The sequence below is a fragment of the Globicephala melas genome, chromosome 12 (assembly GCF_963455315.2).
Source record: "Globicephala melas chromosome 12, mGloMel1.2, whole genome shotgun sequence".
NCBI lineage: Eukaryota > Metazoa > Chordata > Mammalia > Artiodactyla > Delphinidae > Globicephala > Globicephala melas.
Window position 1 is genome coordinate 20,365,151 of NC_083325.1, and position 13,886 is coordinate 20,379,036.

General features: G+C 41.2%; 1 protein-coding gene across 2 annotated transcripts in view; it reads right to left on the reverse strand.

Moving 5' to 3' along the window:
• Positions 1-13,886, reverse strand: part of CTNNA2 (catenin alpha 2) — a 1,193,101-nt gene that overhangs the window by 804,359 nt on the left and 374,856 nt on the right. The gene's annotated exons all lie outside the window — the stretch shown is intronic.

Sequence of the window (13,886 nt, forward strand, 5' to 3'; positions counted from 1 at the left end):
CAGGCGGAGACTGCGGGTGGCGGAGGGGGAAAGCTTCGGAGCCGCCCGCAGAGAGCACAGCCACAGGGGTGCGGAGGGCAAAGCGGAGAGATTCCCGCACAGAGGATGGTGCCGACCGGCACTCACCAGTCCGAGAGGCTTGTCTGCTCACCGGCCGGGGCGGGCGGGGCTGGGAGCTGAGGCTCGGGCTTCGGTTGGAGCGCAGGGAGAGGACTGGGGTTGGCGGCGTGAACACAGCCTGCAGGGGGTTAGTGCACCACGGCTAGCCGGGAGGGAGTCCGGGGAAAAATCTGGAGCTGCTGAAGAGGCAAGAGGCTTTTTCTACCCTCTTTGTTTCCTGGTGCGCGAGGAGAGGGGATTAAGAGCGCTGTTTAAAGGAGCTCCAGACACGGGCGCGAGCCGTGGCTAAAAGCGCGGACCTCAGAGACGGGCATGAGACGCTAAGGCTGCTGCTGCCGCCACCAAGAAGCCTGTGTGCGAGCACAGGTCACTATCCACACCCCGCTTCCGGGGAGCCTGTGCAGCCCGCCACTGCCAGGGTCCCGGGATCCAGGGACAACTTCCCCGGGAGAACGCACGGTGCGCCTCGTCACGTCAGCCTCTGCCGCCGCAGGCTCGCCCTGCACTCCGTGCCCCTCCCTCCCCCCAGGCTGAGTGAGCCAGAGTCCCCAAAGCAGCTGCTCCTTTAACCCCGTCATGTCTGAGCGAAAAACAGACGCCGTCCGGCAACCTACACGCAGAGGCAGGGCTAAATCCAAAGCTGAGCCCCGGGAGCTGTGAGAACAAAGAAGAGAAAGGGAAATCTCTCCCAGCAGCCTCAGAAGCAGCCGTTTAAAGCTCCACAATCAACTTGACGTACCTGCATCTGTGGAATACCTGAATAGAGAGCGAATCATCCCAAATTGAGGAGGTGGACTTTGAGAGCAAGATTTATTATTTTTTCCAATTTTCCTCTTTTTGTGAGGGTGTATGTTTCGGTGTGAGATTTTGTCTATATAGCTTTGCTTCCACCATTTGTCCTAGGGTTCTATCCGTCCGTGTTTTTTGTTTTTTTTTTTTTCTTAGTAATTATTTTTTTTATTTTAATAACTTTATTATATTTTATCTTACTTTATTTTATTTGACTTTATCTTCTTTCTTTCTTTTTTCCTTCCTTCCCTCCTTCCTTCCTTCCTCCCTCCCTCCCTCTCTCCTTTCTTTCTTTCCACCTTTCTTTTTTTTCTTTTGTTCTTTCATTCATTCTACTTCTACTAATTCTTTCTTTCTACTTTTTCTCCCTTTTATTCTGAGCCGTGTGGATGAAAGGCTTTTGTTGCTGCAGCCAGGAGTCACTGCTGTGCCTCTGAGGTGGGAGAGCCAACTTCAGGACACTGGTCCACAAAAGACCTCCAAGCTACACATAATATCAAATGATGAAAATCTCCCATAGATCTCCATCTCAACACCAGCACCCAGCTTCACTCGACGACCAGCAAGCTACAGTGCAGGACACCCTATGCCAAACAACTAGCAAGACAGGAACACAACCCCACCCATTAGCAGAGAGGCTGCCTAAAATCATAATAAGTTCACAGACACCCTATAAAACACCACCAGACATTGACCTGCCCACCAGAAAATTAAGATCCAGCCTCATCCACCAGAACACAGGCACTAGTCCCCTCCACCAGGAAGCCTACACAACCCACTGCACCAACCATAGCTACTGGGGACAGACACCAAAAACAATGGGAAATATGAACCTGCAGCCTGCAAAAAGGAGACCCCAAACACAGTAAGATAAGCAAAATGAGAAGATAGAAAAACAGCAGATGAAGGAACAAGATAAAAACCCACCAGACCTAACAAATGAAGAGGAAATAGGCAGTCTACCTGAAAAAGAATTCAGAATAATGATAGTGAAGGTGATCCAAAATCTTGGAGATAGAAGAGACAAAATGCAAGAAACATTTAACAAGAACCTAGAAGAACTAAAGATGAAACAAACAATGATGAACAGCACAATAAATGAAATTAAAAATACTCTAGTTGGGATCAATAGCAGAATAACTGAGGCAGAAGAACGGATAAGTGACCTGGAAGATAAAATAGTGGAAATAACTACTGCAGAGCAGAATAAAGAATAAAGAATGAAAAGAACTGAGGACAGTCTCAGAGACCTCTGGGACAACATTAAATGCACCAACATTCGAATTATAGGGGTTTCAGAAGAAGAAGAGAAAAAGAAAGGGATTGAGAAAATATTTGAAGAGATTATAGTTGACAACTTCCCTAATATGGGAAAAGAAATAGTTAATCAAGTCTAGGAAGCACAGAGAGTCCCATACAGGATAAATCCAAGGAGAAATATGCCAACACACATATTAATCAAACTGTCAAAAATTAAATACAGGCTTCCCTGGTGGCGCAGTGGCTGGGAGTCTGCCTGCCAATGCAGGGGACGCGGGTTTGTGCCCTGATCCAGGAGGATCCCACATGCAGCAGAGTGGCTGGGTCCGTGAGACATGGCCACTGGGCCTGCGAGTCCGGAGCCTGTGCTCTGCGGCGGGAGGGGCCACAACAGTGAGAGGCCCGCACACCGCAAAACAAACAAACAAACAAAAAAACAATTAAATACAAGGAAAACATATTAAAAGCAGCAAGGGAAAAACAACAAATAACACACAAGGGAATCCCCATAAGGTTAACAGCTGATCTTTCAGCAGAAACTCTGCAAACCAGAAGGGACTGGCAGGACATATTTAAAGTGATGAAGGAGAAAAACCTGCAACCAAGATTACTCTACCCAGCAAGGATCTCATTCAGATTTGATGGAGAAATTAAAACCTTTACAGACAAGCAAAAACTGAGAGAGTTCAGCACCACCAAACCAGCTTTACAACAAATGCTAAAGGAACTTCTCTAGGCAAGAAAAACAAGAGAAGGAAAAGACCTACAATAACGAACCCAAAACAATTAAGAAAATGGGAATAGGAACATACATATTGATAATTACCTTAAATGTAAAGGGACTAAACGCTCCCACCAAAAGACACAGATTGGCTGAATGGGTACAAAAACAAGACCCATATATATGCTGTCTACGAGAGACCCACTTCAGACCTAGAGACACATACAGACTAAAAGTAAGGGGATGGAAAAAGCTATTCCATGCAAATGGAAACCAAAAGAAAGCTGGAGTAGCAATTCTCATATCAGACAAAATAGACTTTAAAATAAAGACTATTACAAGAGACAAAGAAGGACACTACATAATGATCAAGGGATCGATCCAAGAAGAAGATATAACAATTGTAAATATTTCTGCACCCAACACAGGAGCACCTCAATACATAAGGCAAATACTAACAGCCATTAAAGGGGAAATTGACAGTAACACAATCATAGTAGGGGACTTTAACACCCCACTTTCACCAATGGACAGATCATCCAAAATGAAAATAAATAAGGAAACACAAGCTTTAAATGATACACTAAACAAGATGGACTTAATTGATATTTATAGGACATTCCATCCAAAAACAACAGAATACACATTTTTCTCAAGTGCTCATGGAACATTCTCCAGGATAGATCATATTTTGGGTCACAAATCAAGCCTTGGTAAATTTAAGAAAATTGAAATTGTGTCAAATATCTTTTCTGACCACAATGCTATGAGACTAGATATCAATTACAGGAAAAGATCTGTAAAAAATACAAACACATGGAGGCTAAACAATACACTACTTAATAACGAAGTGATCACTGAAGAAATCCAAGGTGAAATAAAAAAAAAATACCTAGAAACAAATGACAATGGAGACACAAGGACCCAAAACCTATGGGATGCAGCAAAAGCAGTTCTAAGATGGAAGTTTATAGTAATACAATCCTACCTTAAGAAACAGGAAACATCTCGAATAAACAACCTAACCTTGCACCTAAAGCAATTAGAGAAGGAAGAACAAAAACACCCCAAAGTTAGCAGAAGGAAAGGAATCATAAAAATCAGATCAGAAATAAATGAAAAAGAAATGAAGGAAACGATAGCAAAGATCAATAAAACTAAAAGCTGGTTCTTTGAGAAGATAAACAAAATAGATAAACCATTAGCCAGACTCATCACGAAAGAAAGGGAGAAGACTCAAATCAATAGAATTAGAAATGAAAATGGAGAAGTAACAACTGACACTGCAGAAATACAAAAGATCATGAGAGATTACTACAAGCAACTCTATGCCAATAAAATGGACAACCTGGAAGAAATGGACAAATACTTAGAAATGCATAAGCTGCCAAGACTGAATCAGGAAGAAATAGAAAATATGAACAGACCAATCACAAGCACTGAAATTGAAACTGTGATTAAAAATCTTCCAACAAACAAAAGCCAAGGACCAGATGGCTTCACAGGCGAATTCTATCAAACTTTTAGAGAAGGGCTAACACCTATCCTTCTCAAACTCTTCCAAAATATAGCAGAGGGAGGGACACTCCCAAACTCATTCTACGAGGCCACCATCACCTTGACACCAAATCCAGACAAGGATGTCACCAAGAGAGAAAACTAAAGGTCAATATCACTGATGAACATAGATTCAAAAATCCTCAACAAAATACTAGCAAACAGAATCCAACAGCACATTAAAAGGATCATACACCATGATCAAGTGGGGTTTATTCCAGGAATGCAAGGATTCTTCAATATATGCAAAGCAATCAACGTGATACACCAAATTAACAAATTGAAGGAGAAAAACCGTATGATCATCTCAAAAGATGCAGAGAAAGCTTTCAACAAAATTCAACACCCATTTATGATCAAAAACATGCAGAAAGTAGGCATAGAGGGAACTTTCCTCAACATAATAAAGGCCATATATGACAAATCCACAGCCAACATCGTCCTCAATGGTGAAAAACTGAAAGCATTTCCACTAAGATCAGGAACAAGACAAGGTTGCCCACTCTCACCACTCTTATTCAACATAGTTTTGGAAGTTTTAGCCACAGCAATCAGAGAAGAAAATGAAGTAAAAGGAATCCAAATCGGAAAAGAAGAAGTAAAGCTGTCACTGTTTGCAGATGACATGACACTATACATAGAGAATCCTAAAGATGCTACCAGAAAACTACTAGAGCTAATCAATGAATGTGGTAAAGTAGCAGGATACAAAATGAATGCTCAGAAATCTCTTGCATTCCTATTCACTAATGAAGAAAAATCTGAAAGTGAAATCAAGAAAACACTTCCATTTACCACTGCAACAAAAAGAATAAAATATCTAGGAATAAAACTACCTAAGGAGAAAAAAGACCTGTATGCAGAAAATTATAAGACACTGATGAAAGAAATTAAAGATGATACGAATAGATAGAGAGATATACCATGTTCTTGGATTGGAAGAATCAACATTGTGAAAATGACTCTACTACCCAAAGCAATCTACAGATTCAATGCAATCCCTATCAAACTACCACTGGCATTTTTCACAGAACTAGAACAAAAAATTTCACAATTTGTATGGAAACACAAAAGACCCTGAATAGCCAAAGCAATCTTTAGAACAAAAAACGGAGTTGGAGGAATCAGGCTCCCTGACTTCAGACTATACTACGAAGCTACAGTAATCAAGACAGTATTGTACTGGCACAAAAATGGAAAGATAGATCAATGGAACAGGATAGAAAGCCCAGAGATAAACCCACGCACATATGGTCACCTTATCTTTGATAAAGGAGGCAGGAATGTACAGTGCAGAAAGGACAGCCTCTTCAATAAGTGGTGATGGGAAAACTGGACAGGTACATATAAAAGTATGAGCTTAGATCACTCCCTAACACCATACACAAAAATAAGCTCAAAATGGATTAAAGACCTAAATGTAAGGCCAGAAACTATCAAACTCTTAAAGGAAAACATAGGCAGAACACTCTATGACATAAATCACAGCAAGATCCTTTTTGACCCACCTCCTAGAGAAATGGAAATAAAAACAAAAATAAATAAATGGGACCTAATGAAACTTCAAAGCTTTTGCACAGCAAAGGAAACCATAAACAAGCACAAAAGACAACCCTCAGAATGGGAGAAAATATTTGCAAATGAAGCAACTGACAAAGGATTAATCTCCAAAATTTATAAGTAGCTCATGCAGCTCAATAACAAAAAAACAAAAAACCCAATCCAAAAATGGGCAGAAGACCTAAATAGACATTTCTCCAAAGAAGATATACAGACTGCCAACAAACACATGAAAGAATGCTCAACATCATTAATCATTAGAGAAATGCAAATCAAAACTACAATGAGATATCATCTCACACCAGTCAGAATGGCCATCATCAAAAAATCTAGAAACAATAAATGCTGGAGAGGGTGTGGAGAAAAGGGAACACTCTTGAACTGCTGGTGGGAATGTGAATTGGTACAGCCACTATGGAGAACAGTATGGAGGTTCCTTAAATAACTAGAAATAGAACTACCATATGACCCCGCAATCCCACTACTGGGCATATACCCTGAAAAAACCAAAATTCAAAAAGAGTCATGTACCAAAATGTTCATTGCAGCTCTATTTACAATAGCCCGGAGATGGAAACAACCTAAGTGTCCATCATTAGATGAATGGATAAAGAAGGTGTGGCACATATATACTATGGAATATTACTCAGCCCTAAAAAGAAACGAAATTGAGCTATTTGTAATGAGGTGGATAGACCTAGAATCTGTCACATAGAGTGAAGTAAGTCAGAAAGAGTAAGACAAATATCGTATGCTAACACATATATATGGAATTTAAGGGAAAAAAATGTCATGAAGAACCTATGGGTAAGACAGGAATAAAGACATAGACCTACTAGAGAATGGACTTGAGGATATGGGGAGGGAGAAGGGTCAGCTGTGACAAAGCGAGAGAGAGGCATGGACATATATACACTACCAAACTTAAGGTAGATAGCTAGTGGGAAGCAGGTGCATAGCACAGGGAGATCAGCTGGGTGCTTTGTGACCGCCTGGAGGGGTGGGATAGGGAGTGTGGGAGGGAGGGAGATGCAAGAGGGAAGAGATTTGGGAACATATGTATGTGTAAAACTGATTCACTTTGTTATAAAGCAGAAACTAACACAGCATTGTAAAGCAATTATACTCCAATAAAGATGTAAAAAATAAAATACTACATTGATTGTATTTTGAGTTGTGGTTTTGATAAGGGATATGGACTTTTAATTTCAAGTAGAAAAATAAAGGAAAATATACTTAAGAAATATGGAATTGAAAAACAACCTTTAGAAATCTTCAGGGGAGGAAATATTTTGCAAACAAAAACTGGAGGAACTCCTGGGCTGCAAAAAGTTTGAGATAGCTTAAATCTGCAACCAGTCTTCTCGGCATCACCTCTAAATCTGGGACTAAAGGGATTGTAATTTTAAGGTGAGTTTACGCCTTGCTGTCCAATAGAAGAGAAAATATTGAGCCTCGCAAAGTAAGTGAATTTGAAGCTTTGTTGCCATGTAAGGTGGCATCAACTAGGGTGAACAGAATAACAATCAGTGGAAATAGCCGAGAACATAATCGTGAGTGAATAAGGCACAAGACAGAACTATGTTTGCAAAATCAAAAGTTCTTAGTGTTGAAGGGAGTCTGGTAGAGAGGCCTCAACTAGTACAGGCTTGTGAGAGTGGCAGTAGAAAAAGAGAAATGGTAGCTCTGAAAGAGTAATGAGAAATACATAGAGAATGTATGGGTCTACTGCAGAATTCCAATTGGCTCTTGTAGTTTAGACCAAATCAAAGGACAATATACAGACAGTTCATTGTTTGACAATGCAGGTAATCCAAATGACCATTAAAATGGCTAGAAAAAGTCATAGATTAACATAGTACTATAGAGTTACACCTTTGTTTAACTTGACACAATCACAAAGGTGGCTAATCCAACTTCCTCACCAAGTTCCACTGAGTGCAGGAAAAGAATAGTGTCTATAAACCAGTGATAATGGATATCATCAAATCTTTTCCTCCACAGATACAACAGTACCATTAAATTTACTAAATAGGCTAACATTTCATTAAGGAAAGAGTTGCAGCAAGCAAGGAAGTTATTTAGAATGATGGTGATGGGCGGTTCAATCTAGACTCCAGATAAAATTAGGTTTCCATTCTCATCTTTCATGGAAGATAGAAGATCTTTCTTTCGTACCTATTTGCATTGTTCCTGAATGACTGTGAAGAGGAAAGGCTACATCTTGCTCTTGGAATGTCTGCAGGTGACAGGGACCTGGGAAGAGTGGAAGGACACAGATGGCAGGCTGTGTGATGGTTCTGAGAAGAAGACTGGTGCTCATGGGGGAGGTGTTATAAGGGGAGGTTTGGGGGACTCTGTGTGCTGGATTGGGAAGTCACTTCCAACAAGGTGATAAAGGGGGCCCTTAGAGGCAGCTGCCACGTCCTTCCTTGTAATAAATGCCCTCTTGACCTTGGACCCTACAGACAGTTATTCTCCTCCCATGGCCGGCCTGGGCTGACGAACACCAACATGAGAACCCTCAGCTCTGGCAGGTCTTCCTGTCCTTAATACTAGAGCCTGAGTTCTGGGGATGGGGATAGCTGAAAAGTGTGAACTTCTAGACAGGATATTAAAATTTCCTCCCTATTTGGTGGATTTAGATATTATTTTCAGAGCTTGTCCCTTAAAACTCTTAAAATCTTGAGTCTTCTCAGAGTTTGTCTGAAATAGCCCTTACCCCCATTTCCAAAGCAAGCCTACTTGTCAGTATTATTTAGTCGACAGCTCTGTCAAATTGTTTGAGACAGACTCTTTAAGTCAATCTCCAGGACTTCCCTGGTGGTCCAGGGGTTAAGACTCTGTGCTCCCAGTGCAGCGGGCACAGGTTTGATCCCTGGTTGGGGAACTAAGATCCTTCATACTGCACAGTGTGGCCAAAAACAATAAATTAATTACATTAAATCAAATCAGTCTCCAATTTTCCTGACTGAAACTGCACTTACTTATTTTGATGTAAAAAAAGTAGTCTGAGAATTCATACTTCTTAAGTATGAATACTTATTAAGCACCTCCTAGGAGCTAGGCAGACATACAGGGTTGGGGACAGCAGGAACAGAGGAGTCTGTTTCCCCTCCTGGACCATGTGATCCTGTTTTCCTGTCCACAGTCACTGCCCATACCAGTGCTATAAATCATTGTTATGATCATTTCCATTTGGACAGACTGACCTCATTCCGGGGTCCTTCAGTTGATATCCAGTTGATTGGATTTTAAGTGACACTAATGAAACTAATAAGTCATACAAAGCTCTCTTGTTAGGATCTGGATTTAAATTTAAAAGATGTTATCTTGGAAATAGGAGCTGGCCAAGTAAATGAGTGAATGAAGACAAGATTCTATATTTGACTACTTTACTTGTTGAGCCATATACTCTGGTTTGACCATGGATATCTCAGCAACATCATACTTTATCTTTCTGCCTCCTAAAGATAAGCTGGCCTTCTTGATTAAATTTTCTGTTTCCTTGTTCAAAAGTGAAGACAATGATTTCATCAGAAAGCAAGAATGATTAAATGCTAGCATCACTTATTCATAAACTGCCATGCTTTATAAAGTACAATAATACATCTTGATACATTTCCAAAGTTACCTTCAGCTTGTACAAGAAAAATGACAATAGACAATGTCCCTGACTACTTATGATGTAGCAGACATTGGTCCAAATGTTTTACATATACCTAATTTAGTCCCCCAAACAGCTCTTCGAAGCTGATAGTTTTCTTGTTTCTTCTTTACAGAGGAAAGACTGCAGCCAGAGGGGTGACACAGCCAGCCTGAGAGGTCTCACAGCAAGAGAGTGCAGGAACCTGGGTGTGAACCCAGATAATTTGCTCCAGAGCTCATACTTTTAACTCCTGGGCTGTGCTGCCTCAGTTTCCTAAAAAGGATGGTTTTGTAAAGCTGCTGAAGTCCAGTTTGGATTGTACTGATCAGCTGATAATGAAGATTCATTAAGAGTCCTGCCCCATCTGGTAAGTCTCCATTCCACCTCTTAATTTCTCTAAAATCTACCCCTTCACAGGACACACTGCCACTGCCTTCACTCAGCTTTCCTTTCATTCACTGGCCTGGATCATTTTAATCATATCTCATCTCTCAATCTGTCTCTTTGGTTGGGCTCACCCCTCTTCTAATTCCTTCTCCATATTGCTACCAAAATTATTTGGCTAAATCACGAAGCTGATTCTAATGCTTAGGACTACTCAGCAGTCCCCCATAATCCATACAGAGTCTAAACAAATGGGTAGAGTCCAAACTAATTCTCATGATAACGGAGACACTCCACACCCTGTATCTCTCTAACTCTGTGACTGCCCCTCCCAACCTCACCCTCTCTGCTCCAACAACAGAATCAATCAACCATATTACTGTGAATGCCCCAAGTCCCTCCCTCACTCTCATGCCTTTGTTCTTTCCTCTGCCTGTGAAGCTCTCAGTAGGTGAAATCTTTTGTCCCACCTGGATCCATCTCCCTTCTTCTGGCAAGAGCATCCCGGTTGGGAGCAGTGAATCACTCTCTCCCTAGGCTGGTTATAAAATCTAAATTTCGTACTTTCTGCCTGCTCTGTGAACACGTAGCTCGGCCCTTTACGTCTTTTTTTTTTTTTTTTTTAAATATTGGCTATATTTCCTTTGTTGTACAATATATTCTTTTTTTTTTTTTTTGAAGATGTTGGGGGTAGGAGTTTATTAATTTATTTATTTATTTTTGCTGTGTTGGGTCTTCATTTCTGTGCGAGGGCTTTCTCTAGTTGTGGCAAGGGGGGGCCACTCTTCATCGCGGTGCGTGGGCCTCTCACTATCGCCGCCTCTTGTTGCGGAGCACAGGCTCCAGACGCGCAGGCTCAGTAGTTGTGGCTCACGGGCCTAGTTGCTCCGCGGCATGTGGGATCTTCCCAGACCAGGGCTCGAACCCGTGTCCCCTGCATTAGCAGGCAGATGCTCAACCGCTGCACCACCAGGGAAGCCCTGCATCTTATTCCTATGTTAAGCTTTGTAGGAAGAGAGTGTTTGACAGGCAACAGAGGAGGAAGGGGTTTTGTTTCCTGGTCCTGGAGTGCTCCCTGGACAGGCTCGGCAGCAGGGGTAGCTCCTCCAACACCAGCTGGCCCCCATGGGTGATTCTGTAGTTCAATGCCTCTAGTGAGACGTGTCTCCACGCACAGTTTTCCTTGACACCCTAAAGGGCAGATTTCTAGCAAGTTCCGTTGGCTTGTGTGGCACTTCAGTGGCCTCTCTGTCATCCAGTGACCTAGGAACATCTGGATCTTGGCCCTGGTTTGGGGTGGGCTCCTCCTAGCGTGCTCTATCTCAGTCCTGGGGGGAGTGGCTACTCCTTCCATCTGCCATTCCTAGATTCCCTAGAGTTCTCTTTACGTCTTCCTAGACAATTCCTTGTTCCTCTAATCTATTAGAGCTAATAATTCTTTATATTAAGCTTTCCCTGCTCAAATTACTGTGTAGTATTGCTCTCACTCCTGGACAGGATGACACCTCCCCCACTCTTTGGATGGGGCCAACCTCTTTCCAATCACCCTCAACACTTAGCCCCCAGGTTCAGGCTTGGGCTTGTGACTCCAGCCTGTTCAATTTGTGGTTGAACAATTAGTTCAGGAAAAGGCAAATCTCATTCAGTTCACTGAGCCCCAGTCCTAACATCTCCCTCTCCCAACCACATCACGCTTCTTCACATTATCCCAAATCACCCAACAATACAATTTGGTTGAACTGATCCCATCCTTGGCTTGGAAGGTGATGAGGGAGAAGAACAGTGCTGACCAAACTAAGAAATCAGCACATTCTATGTCCCCTCTAAATAATTAACTCAGAGATGTATACCTGATTTAGAGGCCAAAATGACTAACAAAATTATAAAACTTTTATTTGAGCTGCCTGGGAAGAGAATTTCCTTTTTTGCTAACTATAACCTAGAAGCATGTAATCTTGAGAATATGTTGCAGCTACCTTGAGATTTTGAGAAAAGAGCCTACGGAGAAGAGTGTCCTTAGTGAGGAAAATGAGATAGAAACCTGGTCCTTGTCACATGTTTGTACCTTGATCAAGCTTTGCCTGAAGCTACCTGCCTCTGGACTTTTAGTTTGGTGAGTCAATATATTCCCTTTTGGAACGGCCAACTTGAGTTGGGTTTCTGTTATTTAAAATGGAACACATCCTAATTATTATGTTTTCCTTCCAGGTGAGACCATAGCAGTATGCACAATTTTCACAACATGTGCTTCACTCTTTCTTAATGTCTCCCCCACCTATAAACTCATGAAGGCAGGAGCTGAGTCCTATTTACCTTTGAAGTCATATATCTTGGCACAATGTCTTATACATAGTAGGCATCCAATAAGTATCTCTTGAAAGGATAACTGAATAAATAAGTAAATTCCAAATAAATCAGCTGAAGTTAATGCCGTGACAGGTCTGATGAAAAACATGTGCTAAGAACCTGGGCAGTAACTTCTACCTTTAGAATCAGAGACAAGGATATTTTATACCTTGATTATGTGCAGCAGAAATTAACAAAATATTGTAAATCAACTATACTTCAATATTTTTTTTTTTAAAAAAGAGCCACATCAGAGTTGCAGGACAAAACAGTAGACTGCTGAGAAATAATGTTACTGGGGACTCACTAAGACCATTCAATGCTAATGTCACAAAAATCACAGGCAATATTAAACTCACCCACCAACAATGGGGCAGCAGCATTAGATTTGTCCCCTGGTAGCCTCGAAGATAATCTGAATTTCCTGAGAAGTTGACTAAATGGTTGTGTTTTCTCATTTTGCTATTGACTTTCTAGAGAGAAATTCTGAGATAATCGGGAACATCATTATTCCAGGACTCAGACTGAGTACAGAAAAAAGTGATTGTTTCCTCTGACACACACATGGCTAGGTGAGTTTGTGTGTAATGACATCACCAACGCTAAGAATTGGACAATATACTCTGATTGCATTCACTCAGAGTTTAGGGAAAATAAATATCGCTCTTCTTGATCACTGATTGAAATGCAGGAGTCCTTTCAAAGCGTGAAGTGTCACAACTCCATCTCCACTGATAATGTCAACTGATTGCAGGATACACCAGGTGTCTGTAGGGAATCACTCACCAGCAACTTCAACCATACAAGTGATTATAATTCAGTAGTTTTTAATGATGTCTGATGTGCAAATGATTCCTTTAGCTTCGCTCAGGAACATCAAATTCCCACTTTGGCGATAACTCGGCTTTGAACTATATGTCACTCGCTGTTCCATCACTATCCTCCCGAATTCAAAATAACTACAGTAGCAAAAACCTTCAGCAGTCATACGAATCCTTAATATATTCAAAAGAGAGCTCAACGTTAAAACACACACAAATACTTGCAAAATAGAGCAAGTAGCTTAATTTGAGCAGCTAGAATATCTATGTTATATGAAAAGATGGACTCCTTAGCAGGCATATAAACTTAAGTGTGCAAATGTAATTTTAAGGTAGCAGAATGCAAAAACCTACACACTGCCAAATCATACAACCTCTGCAGAATTCCCAGTTCTTTACTCATTTTCAGAGGGTGAATGAGTTTTGCTCAGGATTACTCAATTTGCCAACAATTACCTAGAGGGTGCAGGGCAGAAAATGAAGACGGGCATTTTAGGAGAATAAATTGACTCTCCTTCATCTGCTCAGTGAATTATTGATGGAAAGACATGAAAATAAGTTTCTGATAAGAAGGCAATTCCCTCCATATTCCTGTAAGTTACTCAGAAATGAGAAAAATCAATATCTGGAAAGAACGGCAATAGAGTTTGGGCATATGGCCTGAAAGATGAAAAGTAAA